Below are 23,705 nucleotides of genomic sequence, written 5' to 3'. Positions count from 1 at the left end.
AAGAAGAAATAAAAAATTCCCTTAAAGAAATGGAGAAAAAGACAAACAAAAATTGGAAGAAAACAGTAAATTTCTTAAAAAAAAGAGAGAGAAAACCAAGAAAAAACAACCAAACAGGTGAAGTAAACAACTCAAACAGCTCAAGACTTGAAAACAGATATAGAGGTAATAAAGAAAACAGAAACCAAAGGAACTCTTGAAATGGAAAACCTGAGTAAAATGAACAGGATCTTCAGGTGCAAGCAAAATAAGCAGAATACAAGAGATGGAAGAGAGAATCTCAGGTATTGAAAATACTATAGAGGAAATAGATTAATTGGTTACAGAAAATGTTATATACAACAATTCTTAAAACAAAACATCCAGGATATTTGGGACACCATGAAAAAATTATACCTAAGAATAATAGGCATAGAAGAACGAGAAGAACTACAGCTCAAATTATGTGGGATTCCCATCTGTATGCTGTTATTACTGATGTAGGTGGGTCTTCTATCTATCTGTTGCTTTCATTGGTTAATTAATAAAGAAACGGCTTGGCCTGATAGGTCAAAACATAGGTAGGCAGGGAATACAGAACAGAATGCTGGGAGGAAGAAGGCAGTGAGGCAGACGCTATAGCTCTCCTCTCCAAGATGAACGTAGATTAAGATCCTTCCCGGTAAGCCACCACCTCGTGATGGTACACAGATGATTAGAAATGGGTTAAGCAAGTAATGAGAGTTAGCCAAGAAGAGGCCAGATATAATGGGCCAAGCAGTGTTTAAAAGAATACAGTTGGGTTAGGGTTAGGGTTAAGGGTTTAGGGTTAGGGTTAGGATTAGGGTTGGGGTTAAGGGGTTAGGGTTGGGATTATGGTTAGGGTTGGCGTTGGGTTGGAGTTAGGGTTAGTGTTAGGATTAGTGCTAGGGTTAGGGTTTAGGGGTTAGTGTTAGGGTTAGGGTTTTGGGTAATGGTTAGTGTTAGGGTTTAGGGTTAGGGTTAGAGTTTAGGGTTAGGGTTAGGTTTAGGATTGGGGTTGGGGTTGGGGTTAGGTTTAGGGTTAGGTTTAGGATTGGGGTTGGGGTTAGGTTTGGGTTTCAGTTGGGGTTAGGGTTAGGGTTAGGGTTCAGGTTCGGGTTAGTGTTAGGGTTAGGGTTTAGGGTTAGGGTTAGTTTTATTTTAGTGTTGGGGTTGGGGTGGGAGTTGGGGTTGGGGTTATGGTTACGTTTAGGATTTGGGTTGGTGTTGGGCTAGGAGTTGGAGTTGGTATTAGTGTTAGGGTTGTGGTTAGGGTTAGGATTAGGGTTTAGGGGTTAAGGTTTGGGTTAGCGTTAGGGTTTAGGGTTAGTGTTCGGGTTAGTGTTACGGTTAGGGTCAGTGTTTAAATTTAGGGTTAGGTATTATGATTAGGGTTCGGGTTAGGTTGTGTTTGGGGTTTGGGTCACGGTTAGGTTTAGGATTAGGTTTAGGGTTGGGATTTTTGTTGGGGTTAGGGTTAGGGTTAGAGTTTAAGGTTTGGGTTAGGTTTAGAGTTTGGGTTAGGGTTGGGGTTAGGTTTAAGTTTAGGGTTTTGGGTTTAGGGTTATGGTTAGGTTTAGGGTTATGATTAGCGTTCGTTGTTAGGGTTAGGGTTGGGGTTGGGAGGAGTTGGGGTTAGGGTTAGGGTTAAGTTTAGTGTTTGGTTTAGGGTTTAGTGTTTAGAGTTGGGGTTAGAGTTTGGTTTAGGGTTAGGGTTAGGGTTAGGGTTTAGGGCTTAGGGTTAGGGTTATGTTTAGGGTTAAGTGTTAGTGTTAGTGTTTAGGGTTTAGGGTTTAGGGTTAGGGTTAGGGTTTAGGGTTACAGTTAGGGTTAGGGTTATGGTTAGAGTTAGGTTTTGGTTTTGGTTTAGGGTTAGGTTTAAGGGTTAGGGATAGGGTTAGAGGTTAGGGTTAGGTTTAGGTTTAGGTTTATGGTTTTGGGTTTAGAGTTAGGGTTAAATTTATGATTAGGTTTAGGGTTAGGGTTAGGGTCAGGGTTATGATTAGGGTTATGGTTAGGTTTATGGTTAAGGCTTAGGGTTAGGGTTTAGTGTTCAGGGTTAGGGTTTAGGGTTATGATTAGGTTTAAGGTTTGGGTGGGGATTTGGGTTAGGGTTAGGCTTTAGTGTTATGGTTAGTGTTTACGGTTAGGGTTAGAGTTAGAGTTAGTGGTTATGGTTTTGGTTAGTGTTTGGGTTTATGGTTAGGTTTAGGGTTACAGTTAGGGTTAGGTTCTAGGATTAGGGTTAGGGTTAGTGGCCTCCTCTTACAACACTCAAATGCATAGATATATATCCAACATAATCATAGAATAAAACTTTCCCAATCTAAAGAATGATATCCCTGTGAAGGTATAAGAAGCTTACAGAACACCAAATAGACTGGGTCAAAAACATTGCTTTATAATTATCAAAACAGAAAACATACAGGATGAAGAAAGAATATTAAGAGCTGCAAAGGAAAAAGGCTAAGTAGCATATAAAGACACAGCTGTCAGAACTACACCCAACTTCTCAATGGAAACCAGAAGGTCTTTGACAGATTGATGTAGACACTTAAGAGACTACAGATTCATGTCCCCAGCAAAGCTTTTAATCTCTGTTGATAGAGAAAACAAGATATTCCATGGCAAAACCAGATTTAAACACTATGTTTTCACAAACTCAGCCCTACAGAAAGTATTAGGAAGAAAACTCAAACGCAAAGAAGGTAACTCCACCCATAAAAACACAGGCAACACAAAACCTTACACCAGCAAAACCCTAAGAATGGAAACACACAAACACCACCACCAATAAATAAATAAATAAATAACAGAAATGAACAATTACTGGTCATTAGTATCTCCTAATATCAAGAGAATGGATAGAAAAGCAGGATCCACCCTTCTGCTGTATACAAGAAACGCACCTCAACCTCAAAGACAGACATTACTTCAGAGTAAAAGGTTGGGAAAAGATTTTTTAATCAAATGGACCTAAGAAGCATGTGGGTCTAGATATCCTAATATCTAACAAAAATAGAGTTCATACTAAAAAAAATCAGAAGAGATGGAGAAGGACAGTACATACACATCACAGGAGAAATCCATCAAGATGAAGTCTCAATCCTTAATATCTAAGACCCAAATAAAAGCATGTAAAAGAAATATTGATAAATCTTAAATTGCACATCAAACCCCATACACTAATTGTAGGAGACTTTAACACCCCTCTCTTCCCAATAGACAGGTCAACCAGACAGAAATTAACAGAGAAAGAAGATAACAGATGTCTTGACTCAAATGGACTTAACAGACATCTATAAAACATTTAAACAAAACACAAAACAATATACCTTATTCTTAACACATTGAATCTTCTCTAAACTTTATCATATACTTAGTAAGAAAGCAAACTTTAACATATTAAAATAATAGACTAACCCCCCTGTATCTTATCAGATCATCATGGCTTAAAATAAGAATTCAACAACATCAATTGCAGAAAACTTACAAACTTATGCAAATGGAACAGTGCTCAAATGAATCACCCTTGGGTCAAGGAAGAAATAAAGACAGAAATTAAAGGCTTCCTAAAATGCAATGAAAATAAAGGCACATCATATCCAAAGCTATGGAACACTATAAAAGCTGAGCTAAGAGGAAAGTTCATAGCACTAAATACCTACATAAAGAAAGTGGAGAAATCTCACACTAGCAACTTATCAGCACACCTCAAAGCTATAGAACAAAAAGAGGCAGACGTACCCAGAAGAAGTAGATGACAGAAAATAACTTAATTGTTTGCTGAAATCCATAAAATAGTAACAAAAAATACAAAAATTGAATGAAACAGCTGTTTTTTTGATAAAATCAACAAGATAGACAAACCCTTATCCAAACTAATAAAAAGGCAGAGAGAGAACATTCAAATTGACAATATCAGAAAAGAAAAGGGAGACATAAAAACAGACAAGGAGAGAATCCAAAGAATCATTAGATAGTACTTCAAAAACCTGTGCTCCACAAAATTGGAAAATGTAAATAAAATGGATAATTTTCTGGGTTAATATAACTTACCCAAATTAAAACAAGACCGAGTGAACAATTCAAATATACCTATAACCTTCAAAGAAATAGAAACAGTCATCAAAAGCTTCCCAACCAAAAGAAGTTTTTAGTTGGATGGTTTCAGTGCAGAATTCTACAAGAACTTTAAAGAAAAGCTAATACTTCTACTCCTCAAATTGTTCCACATAATAGAAACAAAAGGAACATCTTCAAAGTCTTTTTATGTGGCTACAGTTACCCTGATACTGAAACCACTCAAAAATACAAACAAGAAAGAGAATTACTGTCCAATCTCACTCATGAGCATTTACGCAAAAATGATAGGGGAAGCTCTGTTAACCAATCCACCTTTAAGAAGTGTAGCCTACCTTTAAGCTACCTGAAGCCCAGGAAGAAAACTGGGATGGGCCAGGAGCAAGCTCTCTCTGGGTGATTCCTGCCAGACACAGCAGAACTCGGACTTCCCATTTTTTGTGGCATGAGTTTTCCCTTATAACAATTAAAAATATAATTGTTTATCTTTAAGCTGGCCTGGTTATTTCTTGAATCGAACAAACAGCTTCACAAAAATACTCAATAAAATACTGATGAGCAGAATCAAAGAACACATAAAAAAAATCATCCACCATGATGATGAAGTCAGCTTTATTCTAGTAATGCAGGAGCTGTTTAATATATGAAAATCTATCAAAGGAATCCACCATTATAAATAAACCAAAAGAAAAAAATACGATCATCTCATTAGATGCTGAAAAGGCATTTAACAAAATTCAAGGCTCTTTCATGATAAAGGTCTTGGAGAGAGCAGGGATACAAAGAATGTATCTAAACATAAGAAAAGGCAATATACAGCAAACCGACAGCCAACATCAAATTAAATGAAGAGAAATTCAAAGCAATTCTGCTAAAATCAGGAACAAGACTCCACTGTCTCCATATCTATTCAATATAGCTCTTGAAATTTTACCTAGAACAATTAGACAACAACAGGAGATCAACAGGATATAAATTGGGAGAAAAGAATTAAAACTTTTGCTATTTGCAGATGATATGATAGTATACATAAGTGACCCCTAAAACTCTACCAGTGAACCTGATAAATACCTTCAGCAATGTGACAGGATACAAGATCAACTCCAAAATAACAGTAGCCATGGGAGGAGCGGAAGGAGTGGGAACTGGGATTGATATGTAAATTAAAAAGATAGCTTTTTTAAAATTTCAAAAATGGTCAACTATACCACGAAAAAATAAACAAAGAAGTAGCAACTTAGATATTCTTCAGTAAGTATATTTTCTAGCTGTGTGAATTTTTATTTTTAAAAAAGCATACACGCATTCATGAAGACAAAATACTTACTTCCACATAGTTCATGCTGCTTCAACACAACTTTGTTTCTTTACAACGATTTTACACATGTTTCAATTATAACAGTCTGGGCTGGTCTTTAACTCTAAAGCTACAAAAATCTTGTGTGATCTTACAGAGGGCTAGAGTTGCATGTATATGCCACTGTGTCAGATGTCCTATAATAATTATATTATAGAAGATCAATAAATACACTTAACTTTAATGTGGGTCCTGATGTGCCATGTATTTTTTAACTTTGATTGCATTTATTCATAGACTTTTGACAACCTAACATTTCTGAAAACGATAGCATGGTGTCCCACCCACCCCATGGCTTGCCAGCCCAGCCTGCAGAGGGGACTCCACTACCTTGGAATTCCGAAATAAATAGATCCACATGTTAGCTCACAGCTACGGCAGGATAGCACCACAATCTCCAGAGCGGCACAATGGGGATGGTCTCAAAGTTCACGGGCGTGAACTGTGCAGTGTGAGGCAGTGCCAAGCCATCTACAGTTTTCCACAAATCTGTCCAGCGCTGGTATGCCCTCCTTTCGGCCTTTGCGCTTACGGGTCTCAGCTACATCTTGGCTGGGGTGGCTCCTGTTGCCAAAGGGGACCCCAGGAGGGATCTGCCAGTGGTCAAACACCCTGGGGGAAGCCCTGGCCACCGATGTTGGTGCGCAAATTGGCTGTGAAACCAAAGGACTCATTGACAGACAAGTAGGCCTTGACCACAAACATGTGGGTGCCAGCCACCTGGGACTCCTCAAACACATGACCTCGCTTCCTGTTAAGGACACTATAGATGCCACCCACAACTCACACAGGACACTGGATCTTCACAAGGTAATCCATAGGTTCCACGAGGGTGTGTGTGTGTGATGCGGTCAACACACTGGCACAGAAGAAGCACCGTGCTGTGGGTATGATCTGTCCTCCACCTCAGTGGATGGCATCAGCGTGCAGAGTCATGTCATGAACCTCAAATCACACACTATGCATGTTCTTTTCACAGAGAGCACCCTCCTTAGTGGCCCACTGGAATCCAGCCATCACACAGTCGTTGATCTCATTCAGGTACTGCACACCCTTGGTGATGTCAGTCAGAATGTTGGGGCCAGTGCCCTCAGGCCAGAAGCACGAGATCTTGCAGGCTTCAGAGACATCCCACTCATACTTCTCAGCTATGAATTATAACATTTAATGTGATATGGTGATATTTTGTGCAATAAGTTACAGAGGAAGGACCTGCTGTTGGAAGAAGATGCGATGGGAGAGGGGTATTAGGAAGAATTTGAAGGGTGTTTTAAGGGGTAGATATGGTTAATATGTATTGTGTATGTATTGCTTAGTTTTCTCTGTATTGCTATAATAAATGCCTTCTAAGTGACAGTCTACTATGAAAGGAAGGTAAAGCAGGAATCTGGAGTGATACACAAAGCTAATACAATGGAGGAATGTTGCTCATAGACTTGTTCGGATTTTTTTAAATGCAGTCTTAAACTACCTGCCCATGGGAGGAACTGGGCCATTTAATATCAAACACTAGTCCAGAAATTTCTCAATGAATGTGCCCTTTAAACACAGGCTTATATGTTGGAGGTAATTATTCAATTAATATTTCCTCCTCCCAGGTAACTCTAGTTTTTCTCAAATCAACAAAAACTAATCTTCATAATTTATATAATATTTTTGGAAGAATAACTAAAAATTGTTTTAAGATATATTAGGCTGAGGATATTTGTTGCATCAATACCTATTACCAAATAAATTATTTAGTAATTATATAGAATTATATATCTGATAGTTTTTCTATACTAAAATTAATATACCTGATTTATTATAGTAAAATTATAAGTATCTTTTTACTAAGGACAATCAAAAGTATACTTCTACCTGAATTTCTAGGTTGTTCTACAAAATTTCTGATGTTTACTCTATTTGGTGCTACATCAGATTTCTGTTCGCAGGCATTATATTTTATGGGGCATTTTTTAGTTTTTGCAATAGGAATAGTAAAAGAAAATGTGAAGTACTATTAGACATCAATTTGATGCCATTGAATCAACACTTCTTATTCAATAGGATAACTTTCAATTCATTCTCATAAAACATGATTATATATGGATTGGCTGACAAAAATACTGAGAGCAAAGTTCATATCCTTATATTTCTCCCAGGAGTAATGGTTCAGTCTTTTCTAATTCAGTGTTTGTTGTGCTTTTATAAAATGTAACAAAAATCAAAGGTGTAGGCAGAGTCCAAGTAAGTGTTATTTCTTTGACACATAGAAATGCACTGATGGTGTTTATATTGTCTGAATGTTGAATGACCAGGAAAGTCATTCTCTGCAAAGATTGCAATCAATTATAAAGGATAAGAAGGAATAAATGAAAGGCTATAACAGTATTAATAGAAAATAGTAATATGACTGGATATGACAATTTAGTTCCTGCTTTTCCCCCTTTTTCCTGCCACACGGACAAAGGCATCTTTATTATTCCCCTCAGCTCCACAAAACTCTCTAAAGTGTTTCTTCCTCTTAGTCCAAGAACTCAGTTTTCTTAGGGGAGTTGCTTTAAAGATAGTGAAGACTGAATATTATTTCTCTGATCCTTGGAGATGCAAAACATCTCACAGACTTTTGTCAGTTTTACACACTTAGAGATGTCTTTATCAAAGACATATTTCTTTTCTTTCAACAGAATCATAAAGACCCCTGCTTCTCTGTGGGAAGGTAAGAGGCAGAATGCATCACTTTCTGTCGGCAATGAAGTAATGTTGACTAGCTTCCCAGTAATGCCCTCTGGTACTTTTCCAGTTTATTCCAGTTAATCCTTATGATTGATTCTTCAATTTTGATAATGTCTCCATCACCTGTTTAATATTTTCCTTTAATATTATCTTACACACACATGTTCACAAATAGAGGTTTTGTCAAACAAGCTGTTCCGGTGAAGGGTACTGCATTACTCTAGATCCACTAGAAGAGTGTTTGATAGTATCAGAGACAGACAAGAAGGCAAAGGTTATGGGATCTGACTCATGAACTTATGGGTGCTAAGCATCCCTACAATAAAGCATCTTTAGGCCAAAGAATCAGGAAAACTACCTCATAGCTCATTTTAACTTCAGATACCCTAGAAACCTGGAGAGAACTGGGTTGTTAATGGTGGAAATCCAAAATTCCAAAAGCCAGTCACTAAAATCCTGATGTTTATGGCTGTTGGAAGAACAGTGGCCTGCTCTAGAAAGAAGAATGAATTGGCTCCTTTTATTCTCCTCATGTCTTCAGTTGTGTGAAATGTTTATAGCTATTAGGTGACCACAGGTCTTTCTTGTGTAGTCCACGGTTTCAAATACTAGTTTCTCCTAGAAGTAATGTTTGATAAGCCCTTTTAGAAGTGGGAGCAGTGGGCCACTTCCCGCCACCTGGCTAGCTTTACACGAAATAATTACACAGAAACTGTATTCTTTTAAACACTGCCTGGCCCATTAGTTCCAGCCTCTTATGGGCTAACTTTCATATTTATTTATTTATTTATTTATTTATTTATTTATTTATTTATTTATTTATTTATTATTGAGAAAATGAGAAAAAAAAGCAGTTTCCACCTCCTCCCAGCCTCCCATTTCCCTCCCCCTCCTCCCACTCTTCTCCCCTTCCTCCCACCCTTCTCCCCCTCCACCCACTCCTCTCCCCCTCCCTCTCCAATCCAAAGAGCAGTCAGGGTTTTCTGCCCTGTGGTAAGTCCTAGGTCCTCCCCCCTCCGTCTATATCTAGGAAGGTGAACATCCAAACTGGCTAGGCTCCCACAAAGCCAGAACATGAAGTAGGATCAAAACCCCGTGCCATTGTCTTTGGCTTCTCATCAGCCCTCATTGTTCGCCATGTTCAGAGAGTCCAGTTAATCCCATGCTTTTTCAGTCACAGTCCAGCTGGCCTTGGTGAGCTCCCAATAGATCAGCTCCACTGTCTCAGTGGGTGGGTGCACCCCTCGTGGTCCCGACTTCTTTGCTCATGTTCTCCCTCCTTCTGCTCCTCATTGGGACCTTGGGAGCTCCAGTGTGGGTCTCTGTCTCTATCTCCATCCATCACCAGATGAAGGTTTTATGATGATATGCAAGATATTCGTCAGTATTGCTCTAGGCTAGGGTCATTTCAGGTTCCCTATCCTCAGCTGCCCAAGGAACTAACTGGGGACCTCGGCTTGGGCACCTGGGAGCCAATCTAGGTTCAAGTCTCTTGCCAACCCTAAGGTGGCTCCCTTAACTAAGAATTGTGCTTCCGTGCTTCCCTATCCAGTCTTCCTTTATCCCAATCCTCCTTTTCCCCCAAGTTCCCCCCTTCCTTCCCTTCTCCCTTTTCTCTCCCCATCTCCCCTTACCCCCATCCCACCCCAGCCCCTAGATCCCAATTTTCTCCCCGGCAATTTTGTCTACTTCCCATAGCCAAGAGGATAACTATATGTTTTTCCTTTGGTTCACCTTCTTACTTAGCTTCTTTAGGATCACCAATTGTAGATTCCGTGACCCTTATTTATGGCTAGAAACCAATTATGAGTGAGTACATCCCATATTCATCCTTTTGGGTCTGGGTTACCTCACTCAGGATAGTGTTTTCTATTTCCATCCATTTGCATGCAAAATTCGAGAAGTCATTGTTTTTTACTGCAGCGTAGTATTCTAATGTGTAGATATTCCACACTTTCTTCATCCATTCTTCCATTGAAGGGCATCTAGGTTGTTTCCAGTTTCTGGCTATTACAAATAATACTGCTATGAACATAGTTGAACAAATGCTCTTGTCATATGATAGGCCATCTCTTGGGTATATTCCCAGTGGTATTGCTGGGTCCAGGGGTAGGTTGATCCCGAATTTCCTGAGAAACCGAAACACTGATTTCCAAAGTAGTTGTACAAGATTGCATTCCCACCAGCAATAAATGAGGGTACCCCTTCCTCCACAGCCTCTCCAGCAAAGGCTATCATTGGAGTTTTTTATTTTAGCCATTCTGACAGGTGTAAGATTATATCTCAAAGTTGTTTTGTTTTGCATTTCCCTGATCGCTAAGGAAGTTGAGCATGACCTTAAGTGTCTTTTGGCCATTTGAACTTCCTCTGCTGAGAATTCCCTGTTCAGTTCAGTGCCCCATTTTTTAATTAACATTAGCATTTTAAAGTCTAGTTTCCTGAGTTCTCTATATATTTTGGAGATCAGTCCTTTGTCTGTTGCGGGGTTGGTGAAGATCTTCTCCCAGTCAGTAGGTTGCCTTTTTGTCTTGGTGACAGTGTCCTTTGCTTTACAGAAGCTTCTCAGTTTTAGTAGGTCCCATTTATTCAATGTTGCCCTTAATGTCTGTGCTGCTGGGGTTACACATAGGAAGCGATCTCCTGTGCCCAACTGTTGTTGATTAACCCATTTCTAATAATCTGTGTAGCACCACGAGTTGTTGGCTTACCAGGAAAGATCTTAACCTGCGTCTGTCTCGGGTAGGAGAATCATGGTGACTGACTGACTTGGCTTCTTTCTTCCAGCCTTCTGTTTTGTCTTCTCCACCCACCTAAGGGCTGGCCTATCAAAGGCCAAGGCAGTTTCTTTATTAACCAATGAAAGTAACACATAAACCCTCCTCCTTCAAGCCCTGAGTTGGGTTAACACATCATCACAATTGTTCATGAATCATGTCTTGTTTCTTAAAAGTTTTCATTGGGTAAAACTATGCATTCGAAGAGTGTGCACTTAAGAGAAATAGGTAAACAGGATTGTACCTTTAATAAAAAATTAATTCACTGTTCTTAGTTACAAGTGTTGTACCCTCTTAAAATCAAATGCCATTTGGAAACAACAGCAGATGTGTTATAGTTTGTCTCTTGATGCATTGGGTCAGCATATTATGGTCATAAGAATGTTGGGTATTAGGGAGTTGAACTGTCTCAGTGACATAAAAAAGCACAGTTTTATTTGGCTCAGGAGTTTACTTGGGGTGGGCTCTACTGGCCCTTCTGTTCTTACTCATGCTTCACTGGTCAGTAGTGGCTCACCTAAGCAGCTCTGCTGACCTTGCCTGGAGTTACATGTGCAACAGGGGGGTTACAAATGATACTCTCAGTTGCCTCGGTTAACATTCTTTTGTTCCTTCAAAGATTAAGCTGAGGCAAATTGTCTGGAAAACATGTAAAGGGAATGGCACAACAAATTTCCAAGCCTTTTTTATATTTGCATTTGCTAACATACTGAGACACTACACAAAAAAGTGAACTGCAATACTAAACTAGATTTACAGTAGCAAGAGGGTGTGGATGAAGGAGGTTTTGGGAAATCCTGAAAGCGACATGAAAAATGGTATGAGGGACAAACAGTCAGAACCATAGAAGTGAATCTACTATACTAGAAATATACTCCATAAAACTGCTGCAGGTATCCCTTTTTAATGTATATGGAAACTTTCTTTATGTAAAATGTTCCAAAATAAACTACCTGTTATTTTAAAAATATACTTATGAAAACACTGTTAGTCTAATGATATAACCCAAAACATCACGTGCTGTATAATGTGGCAAATTACCTTATTATAAAATACATGATAATTATAGACTAGTAATTATTTTTATCCTTGTTGGGCATTTTTAGTGTACTAGAAAACTTTACTAGAGTCAGGATATAAAATATTAATAAAGTTTTCCTGTTGAAGCATTTTAATTAAATTTTGAGTAGTTTTATACTATATCCTTTTGTATTATGCCTAAGTTTGCAAAAATTAATTAAAAAGGCACTTGGTGCTCATGCTTTATTAAAAGGAGAGGCAAACTCAGTTGAAATAGGTGTTCCATTTCAAACAGGGCTCTTATGTGAGCACAGGCAACCATTCCCACTTCTCCTAACTTACCGGCTGAGTTCATCATAGCAGATCCTCTTGTCTTTTTTGTATTCACAAAACTGCGGCCCTTTTGTATATGCACTAGCCAAAATTATGCAGATGCTGGACCCTCTGTAGTCCACAATTTTCTTTATCATCCTGTATTCTTGTAGGACCAGCTAGAGCGGAATGCTTTCTAATTGCAATTTCACTAGTGAGCCACAAGCAGCTGGTGAAAAAAAAAAAAGACCATTTTGTAGTCTTTGAATTTCCCAGTCTTTTATATGAATTTTCACAAAGCACAGTGTGAGCCATACTAATAGGAAAACTTGCATTAAACAGGCAGTTTTTCTGAAACTTAGGATACATGACCAGAAAAATAAAAGCTATGTTCAAAATATGTAATAATATGTTAGAAGGGATTAGTACGGCAATAATTCTCGTAATGTGTATCTGTGATGGGAGTTTATAATCATTAATTACAATAACAAAATATATTATAATTTTGGGATAAATTGGGGTATTTTTTGGTAACAAGGAATACATGAAAATGTACTACTGGTGTACTGTGTTGCGGAAGCCTGACTTAAGGTGAAAATGATATGCTTTAGTATAAGACACTATTACTTTTGTACTAGGCAGATTCTTTATCCATTGATTCAAATGTAATTCAAATGACAACTTTTAAGAAAAACTTACAAGGTAACTTGTTTGCTATGAATCACTCAGTATGTTTTGTATATTAATTCTTTATGTTTTCTTTTCATGTTTTTATTGTTGAGGTTTTGTTGCTTTTGTCCCTGCTGTATTTATTAATTTACTTTTTAAAACACGGTCTTTCCCTTTATCATAACTTCCTGTGTAATACAAGTGAGCCTGGGGTTGGTGATCCTCCTGCCTCAGTTTCTTGAATGCTGGCATTACAGATGGTAGCACAATGCTCAAGTCTCAGGTCTTTAGTAAGAGCTTGCAATGCTCTTCCTTTCAGAATGCTGTGGGAATGGCAGATCCTGTGTCGGTGTTTAGTCCTCCTCTGTAGAGCTGCCATCTGCTTTTTACCTTCTGGAAGCATGAACATCCACAGAATCATAAAACAATTTTAGCTTTCTTTTGTAGGAAGCCTCAGGTTCCCTGTGAACGGCTCAGGTTCCCTGTGAATTTCTACACAGAATTTCATGGCGTTTACAGTTTGTGATAAGAAAATTAATTCTGTATATTTTCAAATAAATTTTGTAATTTTGTTCAACATTCTCTCCAGCATAAGTTGTTATCAGTGTTTTTTGATCTTAGCCATTCTGACAGGTGTGGCACACGTCACTAACCAAGTAGATGACCCTCAACCAAAAAATGGTTAAAGAAAATGTGGTTCATTTAACCAATGGAGTAATAATATCTATTAGTAAAAACTTAGTTGTTTGAAATAATGACATCTTGAAATCTGAAGGCATTATGGGACTAGAAAAAAAATATCCTGAGTGAGGTAACCTAGACCTAGAAAGACACACACGGCATGTACTCACTTATAAGTGAATAATAGTTTAAAAAATAACCGTTCAATAACACAGAGATCCAGGGAGGGTAGGTATCAAGCAAGGCCAGAGAGGGGATGATGCATGAATATCCATAGGAATCAGAAATAGCAAATGCCTTATGGATGCACTGGGGTAGGTGGGAATGGGAACATGAGGTATTGGGTTGGGAGGCAGATGTAGTGTGGAGTACTAAAGACATTATTGAAAAGCTAGGGCTTTAGGGGGTTAGATAGAAATCTGGTGAAAGGGAAACTCTCAGGAATCTACAAGTGTAACTGGAAGTTTCTCGTCCCACCTGGTCTCTTTTAAGATAACCACTTTGAGTCTTAACGTTAATTACATATTGTTTGGCCTTATAGCTCAGACTTATTATATACTAGCTCTTACAACTTAAATTACCCCAGTTCTATAAGTTTATATTTTACCACAAGATTTGTGGCTTATTGCTTCTTACCTTGCTTCTCTGGCAGCTGCTTGTGTTTCCCTTGACTCCTTTTTTCTCCCTGAATTCAGTTTGGCATTCTCTTCTAGATTTATTCTGTCCTGCTATAGGCCAAAGAATCTTTCTTTTTAATTAACCACTGATAATAAAACATTCATAGCACAAAGCGGGGGCATTACATATCATAGCAGGATGACCCCAGCTAAGACTCATGGCAATAGGTGATATATATCCTGAACTGGCCACCTCTTATGACCAGACAAGATTTCCAGTGGAATGATTGGGACACCAATCAGGCACACAACCTTTGACCCACAGTCTGTCCTGCGCATGGAATGGGCTGGGGTAATGATGCAGAAATTATGAGATTGACAAACCAATTATCGGTCCAGCTTGAGACCAATTCCACAAGAGTGAACCCACTGCTGACACTGCCTGACATTCTAGGACCCAGAAGATAGATGACCCAGAAATGCAGAAAAGAAGCAAATATGATTGGAGAGAAAAAATAGCATAATGTTCCTGAATGATATTCTGCTATACCCATAAACAGGTGACTACCTCAATTATCATCATAGAGCCTTAATCCAGAAACTGATGGAAATAGATGTAGAGACCCATAGTCAAACATTAGGTTGGGATTGGGGAATCCTGCTGGAGAGAGAGAGAGAGAGAGAGAGAGAGAGAGAGAGAGAGAGAGAGAGAGAGGGAGGGAGGGAGGGAGGGAGGGAGGGAGGGAGGGAGGGAGGGAGACAGAGAGACAGACAGAGAATTGAGAATTGCAGGAGCCAGAGGGTCAAGTACATCATAAGAAATCCCATAGAATCCACTAGCCTTGTTTCACTGGCACTCAGAGAGTCTGAACTGACAACCAGGAACCTGCATCAGACTGAACTGGGCCCTCTACATATTTGTGACAGTTGTGTAGTGGGAGTAGAGGTTGTCCATAATGCTTTGGCTGGCTTTTGGGAATCTAATCCTCATATTGGTTTACCTTGCTCAGCCTTAATACTAGGGTAGGTGCTTAGTCTTATATAATATGTGGCACTCTTTATTGATACCTATGGAAGGCCTACGTCATACTGAAAAGAAACATAGGAGGAGTGGAATTCTGGGGTGAAGAGGGAAAGTAGAAGGGGAAATGGAAAGAGAGAAGGGAGGGGAAACTATGACCTAGGATGCAAAATGAATAAATCTATTTAAAAATAAACAACATAACAATGTATAACAAAGATGGAATTTTATGTATATAAGTTGGCTGAAAATCGCATGTTCTGATGAGTTAGAATACATTACATCAAATCTCCCAAAACAATGTCAGCTCAATTAAATTATACAAACTGCTGTGCAAATAATTTTTGTTACCAGTTATATTTATGTTTTGTAAAATAATATGAGCAAAAGGAAGTTTTTCGCATTTATGAGGATACTTGTTATCTCACATGGAATTTGGAAGGTTGTGAATTGACAGTAAAATGTTAGCCATATATAGAACTTGACTTACTGTAGTCAGGAGGTATTGTGACTAGCACATACATAGTTACCTTTGAGAGTTTAGAATGCCACAGTTCTTTTTTATATGAAAAGAGCTGCTTCTCTAGATAATATCTTTGTGTTGAACAGCAAGAGGTTTCAAATCAGCATGTACAGTGTTTCTGTTTAGTGTATTTGATATCATTCTATAAAGAAAGATAGAAAAGACAGGTATCCTTTATGGTAAAGTATAAAATTCCAAAATTGCTATTTACTTTTAATGCACACAATCAAAAGGGCTGGTATTAGAAATACTTAATTCTAATGTTTTCATTGAAAATAAAAATATAATACATACATGAATGAAATAGTACCTGTTGTTGCAAGCTGTAGGTAGTCATAGCTAATTATCTAATAAACCAACATGTTTAGATGAAAAACAGGTTATATTCAGAGTACCGCTGACTACCACAGAGTAAAATAACATACATGAGCTGTGTAATCATAGAAAAAGAAAAATGAACAATTCAACATAAGTATTAAATATTTCATGTGCTATTTGGGTAGTTTGAGCTAAATATTCCATCTTAGTGTTCATTATTGCATTATTATTATTTTATTGGCAATCCATGCTGCACTGAGCTTCCTTCTAATCTAGAGCATTTTGGATGTTCATGGTGGCCCCCTTGACTTTGATATTTATAGGGCCTCTGAAACCAAGAATTCAATTCCAACTTCTCATACATAGGATAAAGACAAGTCATGTTGACATCTCATGTGACTTTCACACAAGGCAGCCAGAATCTTAGCATGTTTTATATTTCCTATTTTAATTAATGATCCTATGAGGCAGTCAATATAGTCTTGTGAATTAATATAATTTTCATTCCACAGATCGACTTATTAAATGCTCTCTTTTCCTGTCTGTACATATTATGTAATAGCTTAGTTTAGGTCATCATTAATCCTATGTGGTATTGTTTTGCATAATACTGATATTTATAATGAAATACTATTGTCTAGCTGGGACATTTGTATGGTTAGTTTGAGAAATAATGGTAGTTAGAATATTTTCTATAAGATTCTGTAGTCTCCCTTTTAGTTTATTAATTACATACATTTTAAAGTTTGATTAGGTTGAACAAAAGAGTAATTATCTGTAAATTGTATCTCCAATACTGTGAACTAGTAAATAAATGTATATAATTATGTAAAATGTGAGAGGATATGTTATTGATACAAAATAAGAAGTATGAGTTCTAGTCAAACCCAGCATTTCTAAGCTGAAGGTCTTTATTGCATTGTGTGTCTCAAACCCATGACTGAGATTCAGAAGTATCTTGCAGATGAGAAAGGGAATATAGTCTTGTGAGATAATAACTTTACCTGCACAGATTAAACAGTGGTGAAAGATGAAGAATCAGAATAAATCTTCTTAGACTTTTGACTCGTAAGTTGATGGGTCTTTTATCATTAATCTTGTTCCTCATCAATTTCCAAATCTGTGATGCCAATGAAGTCAACTCTCCAAATCGAAGCTCAGCTGTTGACTGTCTTTGGAGAGCCACTTATGTCCTATTTAGTATGTAAGTCTTGCATAATTCAAATATATTCTGTTGTTTCATTTTTGTTTTGTTTTCAGTACCCATACAATGATTGTATATATTTATGAGTGAAGAGTTATTTTTTAAACATTGTGCACACTATGAAATATTCAAACTAGACATTCTTCACCTAAAATATCTTTTATTACTCTGATATAATGACATTATTCTTTCCTTGTTAATTTGAACATATGATGGAATGGTGTTATCTATGAAAGTGTCATTCCATTGCGTAATTGAACATTGGAACTAATTTCTTTTACCTAACTTCCATTTTATATCCATTGATTAAACTCTCTATATTTGCACTGCCATCCCCTTCCTAGCTTCTAACAAGGACTAATCTGTTCTCTATTTCTATTTGGTCTCTATTTTTCCATCAAAATGAGATAATAAGGTACTGTTCTTTTTGTGCTGATTTACTGTACTTGCCATAAAGATCTCCAGTGCCATCCATGTTACAAATGATAGTGTTTCATAGTTATATATTACATATATAAGAATGTATAAAGAATCCTATTTCTTTATACATTTATTATTTGATGCACATTTTCACTATTTAATTTCTTACCTATGGTAAAGAGTGATGGAATAAACATGGAAATACACGTATTATTACATATTAGAAAATAAAAAATAAAATTATAACTATCTAATATAGAAATATGTGTTTTAATATAGAAACAACATAGTTGTATTAAAGTAATTAAAATGGGATTAACTTTTTTACATTTTGCAACTTTTCAGCTCTGAATATAAATTCAGAGTTTTGAGATACAGTTTGCATTAATTTTTCAGATTCATTTTACTTAAATAAAAAAAGAGATGATGGTTGCAAAAAGTTGTCCTTAAATATATACACATATCTTTAAAATGTTATTTAGAAAACTATGTTATATGTATGTGTGTATTCATAGTACTCAGTGAAAGTATATACTGGTGTATGAATCTGTCATGATGACCGTTTTTACTAAGCTGTTGAGTAAAAACTTTTATAAAAACATTCAAAGAATTGAGTACATAAATTTTTGTTGCATTTATTTATTTGTGTGTGTGGAGAGATGCACATGATGTCGTTCCCTTGTAAAAATCACAGACTATTAGCAGATCCCCTTATCTCCTTCCATCCTGTGTGCACTGGGCTAGAACTCGTGCTTTTAGGCTTTTCAACAGGTCAGTGTACTGTTGTTTTGTGTAATATATTCTATAAAATAGTGGGTCAAAGTTATACAGAATGTATCACTGCACATGAATAGAATTTAAGAATTTTTTGTCATATGTTATAAATATTTAAATGATGTTTATTATTTGTCTGATATATACGTGTATATTCAAATATATATATCAGACAAATATTTATATTTGAATTATCTTATAACAGTTTTACAAAAATTACTATTATGTAAAAGACTAATCATTTGTCTAATGACAAGTTATAATTTATATTACTATCATTTTGTACATACAGAGGCTGAAAGAAGTCACTAAGGTTCACAATTCTCCTAAGTATTATTTGTTAATGAACCCACTTAACTCTAGTTACAAATAGCCCAGCAGAAGATTAGTCATAGGCAGTGTACCAACTCTGAGGAAAAGTGGCTCTGTTCTGTGCGTACTGGAAAGAAACAGTATAGGGCTGAAATAAAGTGTACCCTGCTAAGGCAGGTCAAGAAATGCAAAGTATCTCATGAGCTCAGAGTGTTAGCATGGTTTTCATATAATGATTACTGTCATTCTCCTCCCCATTCTAGATTTATCCTATAATCCAAAGGCTGTCTGCTTTATAGGCACAATCTATCCATTCAAATAAAATATTACATTTCCTTAAACTCTTCCACTTTTAACTGTTTATGTATGTATGTATATATATTTATATATGTATATATATATATAACTGTTCATGTTATAGAAATTTGAATTCATTCAATCTCAATGCAATTAACATTTATTTACTTGTGAATCATTTTTGTGCATTTCACCTAAAAACAAGGAGAATAGTTTTTAAACACTCAAGGCTATTTTCACTAATAACTTGTACACATTTAAAAGATACACTGTACCTGTCAATTCAATTTCAAAATTTAATATTATAGTTTCTCCATACACAAAATATATTTTAACCTAAAATAAATCCCCTTTATTTTCCACTGTACCTTTACTGAATAGGCAAAGCATCAGAGATATTCAGTCTTCCCGTGAAAAATTTACCAACCGTGTTGTACACAGAAGACCTCTGCGGATGAAATGACAGTTTCATGAGGATGTTGATTCAGCCTGTAGCATCAACAGAGACTGCCAAGTCATGGACTGCTTGCCAACTGGCAACCACTGTGATGTCTTTTTCCTTTATGATAATCACTTATCAACTGGGAATTTCATTTATTTATTGGCACTATAAATTTAACCTCAGTGTATGATGCAAGCTCTGATTCCTCCAGAATTTCTGTCAATGAAATTATTGGAGATTTTTTTCATTAGACTTGTGTTTGAAAACATCGCATTGTTGGCTGATTTGGGTTCTCTACATTGCACTAATTGTTTATATAAATTACACTCCATAAGCTTTTTGAGAGAACAAGCACGCTAATGAGTATACCATTTTGAAAATTGAGAATAATTTACTTGCTCTGGAAGCACTGATACTAGGAATTTTTCTCGAATTATTTTAAGCACATTATCTAGTAGTAATTTTTAAGTCTAGTATAAGTAAAAATCAGAAAGTTTATGCTGCTGAATTTTAGAACTTTCTACGTGAATGAACTTGAATGACTAATAGGGTAGATCAGGAAACTTGCTTCCACATATCATGTCCACAGCAGTTACTGAACAATATGCAAGATAAAAAGGGTTCTGCTAGTATATGGGTGGTTAAGGATAAGAGAAGTTTGTTTATATTCAAAATCCTATACTGTTTTAATATAGACTTTCATTGCCACTATAATCAAAATGATGTTGAAAAAAACTACTCTGTATTTCAGGCACACAGACTTCCTAAAAAAAGAAAGAAATTTCTCATTAAATGAAATGGTTAAGAACAAAATGTATTCTGTTGCTGAGGGACAGGTAAAGGAAGGGAGATTTCTTTCTTTAGCAAAGGTGTGGAGATAAAGGACCTTTGAGGGTGTAGTAGGATACTGATAAGTTTCTCTAGAGTCTCAGATCCAGCATATGTAAAGGAATAGTAGCCACCACTGAAGAAGTTTAAAAACACTGAAACTGCAGTTCACCAACCCAGGTGAACTTCAGAAAGTGAACTCTGACCCCTTCTCCTGAATTAATTACATAGATGGTTATTTAAATAAATCAAAACAAACCAAAATAGTTGCATTATTTTATGGGATCAATATTTTCTTAAGCTTATACTTTTTATAAAGTCATATTGTTTTTCTTTCAATAAAGATTGTGAGATATTTTTTTAAAAAGCACAGAAGTATAATATGCTACTAAAATAAATAAACATCTAATAGAAAACTTAGAAATAGACAATAAAGGTGAATTCTAGGAGCAAATGGTTGAAAATATTAGCTGAAAATTTTTTCTTTCATACTATGTATTTGATCAGGTTTTTCCCTTCCCAGTTCCTTCCAGATCCTTCTTGCCTCCCTCTCCACTCAATTCCCCCACCATCTCTCTCTCTGTCTCACTCTCCTGTGCCACACCACATACTGCTCACAAACATATATCTTTAAAAATACAACAAACTAAAGAAACACAAAAAAATCAAAGAATCTAAATCAAACCACACAGACACTAATGAGATAAAAATATCAAAAGATAACAAAATTAAACTAAAAGAAAATCCTCCCCATCAAAAAATATGTATTTTCTATTTGTGTTGGCCAAATACTTCTGGGCATTGGTCTTTTTTTTTTATACGCATACTGCCACTATTTTAGATAAAGGTTATTTTTCCTTGTTAAGTAGATATCAATTTCAAATAGCTCTTTGGTTAGGCTTGGGAAGCCCATGGCTGCTTCTCTTCTGTATCTGTTTCTAGCTTGAACCTGTGTATGTCCTATGAGTGTTTCCACAGTCTCTGTGAGTTCATCTATGTATAGGACCTCTTGTATCTGGAATACAGATTTCCTTGAATCATCACAATGTCCAATTTATAATCTTTCTGCTTTCTCTTCCATGTATATCTTTAGGCCTTGAGGAGAAAGGTCTAAGGAAGAAATTCCATTTAGGATTGAATGCTTCAAAGTTTCTCAATCTGTACACATTGTCCATGAGTAAACAAATATTTTTTGTTTGGATTTAAGGCCCACTTCATGACCTGCAACTCATACATGACACTGGAAAAATGGTGAGGATTTTGAGACAAGATATGTCTAGGGGAAAATCCATTCTTCTTAAGGAATATAGCAATAAAATGACTCCTAATGAAATATTTCTTTACCCATTGACCTTTCTGTCACTCCACCATCATTAGAAAACCTTTTTCTTTCAGTAGATGGGAATTAACACAGACCCATAATTGGATGAGAACTTTAATATAGGCATCACGATGATAAATGATGTTAGATGAAACCAGGTAGAACTCTGCTGGACTACTGAAGAATTTTAGCAGACAGATAGAAATTTTAGTACAATGTCCAGAGCCAGTGTTAGAACCAGAAATTGTGATGTTAAAAATGAAAAGAAGAAGAAGAAGAAGAAGAAGAAGAAGAAGAAGAAGAAGAAGAAGAAGAAGAAGAAGAAGAAGAAGAAGAAATGATTGTGACACTTTAAAAAGCTGAGGAAACAATCTATGAACTGGAAGAAGAAGCCTGGAAATCTTTAAATTGAAGAAAAATTTTTAAAAAAAAGTGAAACAGCCAACAACAAAATGAAGAACCTGAAAGGACTAAAAAATAAAAATTTACAAGAAAATATCTTCAAAAGAATCTTTGGTAGTTAGGGAAATATTTGCAAATGTAAATTACTTTGAAAATCTAAATATTTTGTTTATATAGAGGATTTTAAAACTTGTGCAAAAATGAGCTACCTCAAAGACACTAATAAGAAATTGAAACAGAAGCAACACTTTTTTTTTACCAAATTACACAATTCAATAGTGTGCCATTGTGAGATGTGCACATCATAAATCTCTAAAATAATACAATTGGAGCACAGTGTTATAACACTTTCCATATTGGCAGGATTACTGACATTTAAAGGCCATCATACTCAGTGCTGGCCAGGATCTAAAGTTCTTGAACTTCCTCTGCAGGGCTACTAAAAATGTGAAATAGAAGCAATATTGTGACCCTGTCACTACAGAGGCTAGGCTACGCTGAAACTTTCTGACAATGTGACCAGTCTTTCTGATCAAACCTACCTCATCCAATACCGTTCCCTTGACATTTAATATATCATGCCACTGTTTCCCTTTTGGAAAATAGTTTGACAACTTCTTGTAGAGTTAAACAACATATAATACACGAGTTTTATAACATATGAGAATTGGAAATATATACATATACCAAGACATATATGTAAATGGTCTCAAATATTGAAATTATTCACATCTATAAATATGTATATCAACCAAATTTCTATTAATTAGCTAATGAATGAAAAATGATTTAATGATTTCCAAGAACCACTAAAACATGCAACAGCAAGAATGTATGTAGGGGTCACTATGCTAACAGGAATAATTAGATTCCAAGGAGTAAATGCAGTATTATTCTAGTTAATCATACCATATGCAAAGAAAATCTTTGAGATTATAATACATATCAATAGTTTCCAAGAAAATGGAATATCAGGAAGAGATAATGTAAGCATTCCATATATAATGGTAGTTATGGTTATACAGTATAGAGTTGTCGTTTACCATTAATCTGTAAAATTAGACATAAATGCTTATATTCTATTCAAACTTACTTCAGTGATGTTAAAATAAGCTCAAGGGAACCTGCATATAAGTGGAGTTCATGATAACTGAAGTATTGCATTCCTTGCTGGACAGAAGTGTGTTTTCTAGAGACAGCCGGTACCACAGTGATTAAGTTTTTTTTTTTCTTCTGGCTTGGTTAGAATCCCCAGAGAACTTTTCCACCTAAACATCTTAAAAGGTTTAATATTGGCTATAGATTTCTGAGGGCAACATTGGAAAGAGTGCTTACATCGCAGCATTCTGTCTTTAAGCCTGTACTTAAGGCAATTCTTTTCACTAGAATTTCCTGGCCATCCATGTAAAACCATGTGTTGTGTCTCCTGGTCCACAGATTCTCTGAGGCATCCAGTTCAGTGGACTGAACTTTAGTATTTTGAAATTTGGAAGACAACATCATTCCTTTGAAGACTCTGGGAATCTGGTCACTCTTAGACCTGTCTTGTGCTCTTAGTATATAGCACAATGCTTACTCCTGTTGTTTAGATGCTGTGTTCTTATAAGTCTAC

At 36.3% G+C, this 23,705-nt stretch overlaps 1 pseudogene; it reads right to left on the bottom strand.

Moving 5' to 3' along the window:
* Positions 1–5,862: 5,862 nt before the first annotated feature.
* LOC142851244 (elongation factor 2 pseudogene) overlaps positions 5,863–23,705 on the bottom strand; it is a 189,840-nt pseudogene continuing 171,997 nt past the window's right edge.

Source organism: Microtus pennsylvanicus, chromosome 5 (assembly GCF_037038515.1).
Source record: "Microtus pennsylvanicus isolate mMicPen1 chromosome 5, mMicPen1.hap1, whole genome shotgun sequence".
In the NCBI taxonomy this organism is placed as follows: Eukaryota; Metazoa; Chordata; class Mammalia; order Rodentia; family Cricetidae; genus Microtus; species Microtus pennsylvanicus.
Note: the sequence above shows the minus strand (reverse complement) of the source record. Positions and strands in the feature narration are given on the sequence as shown.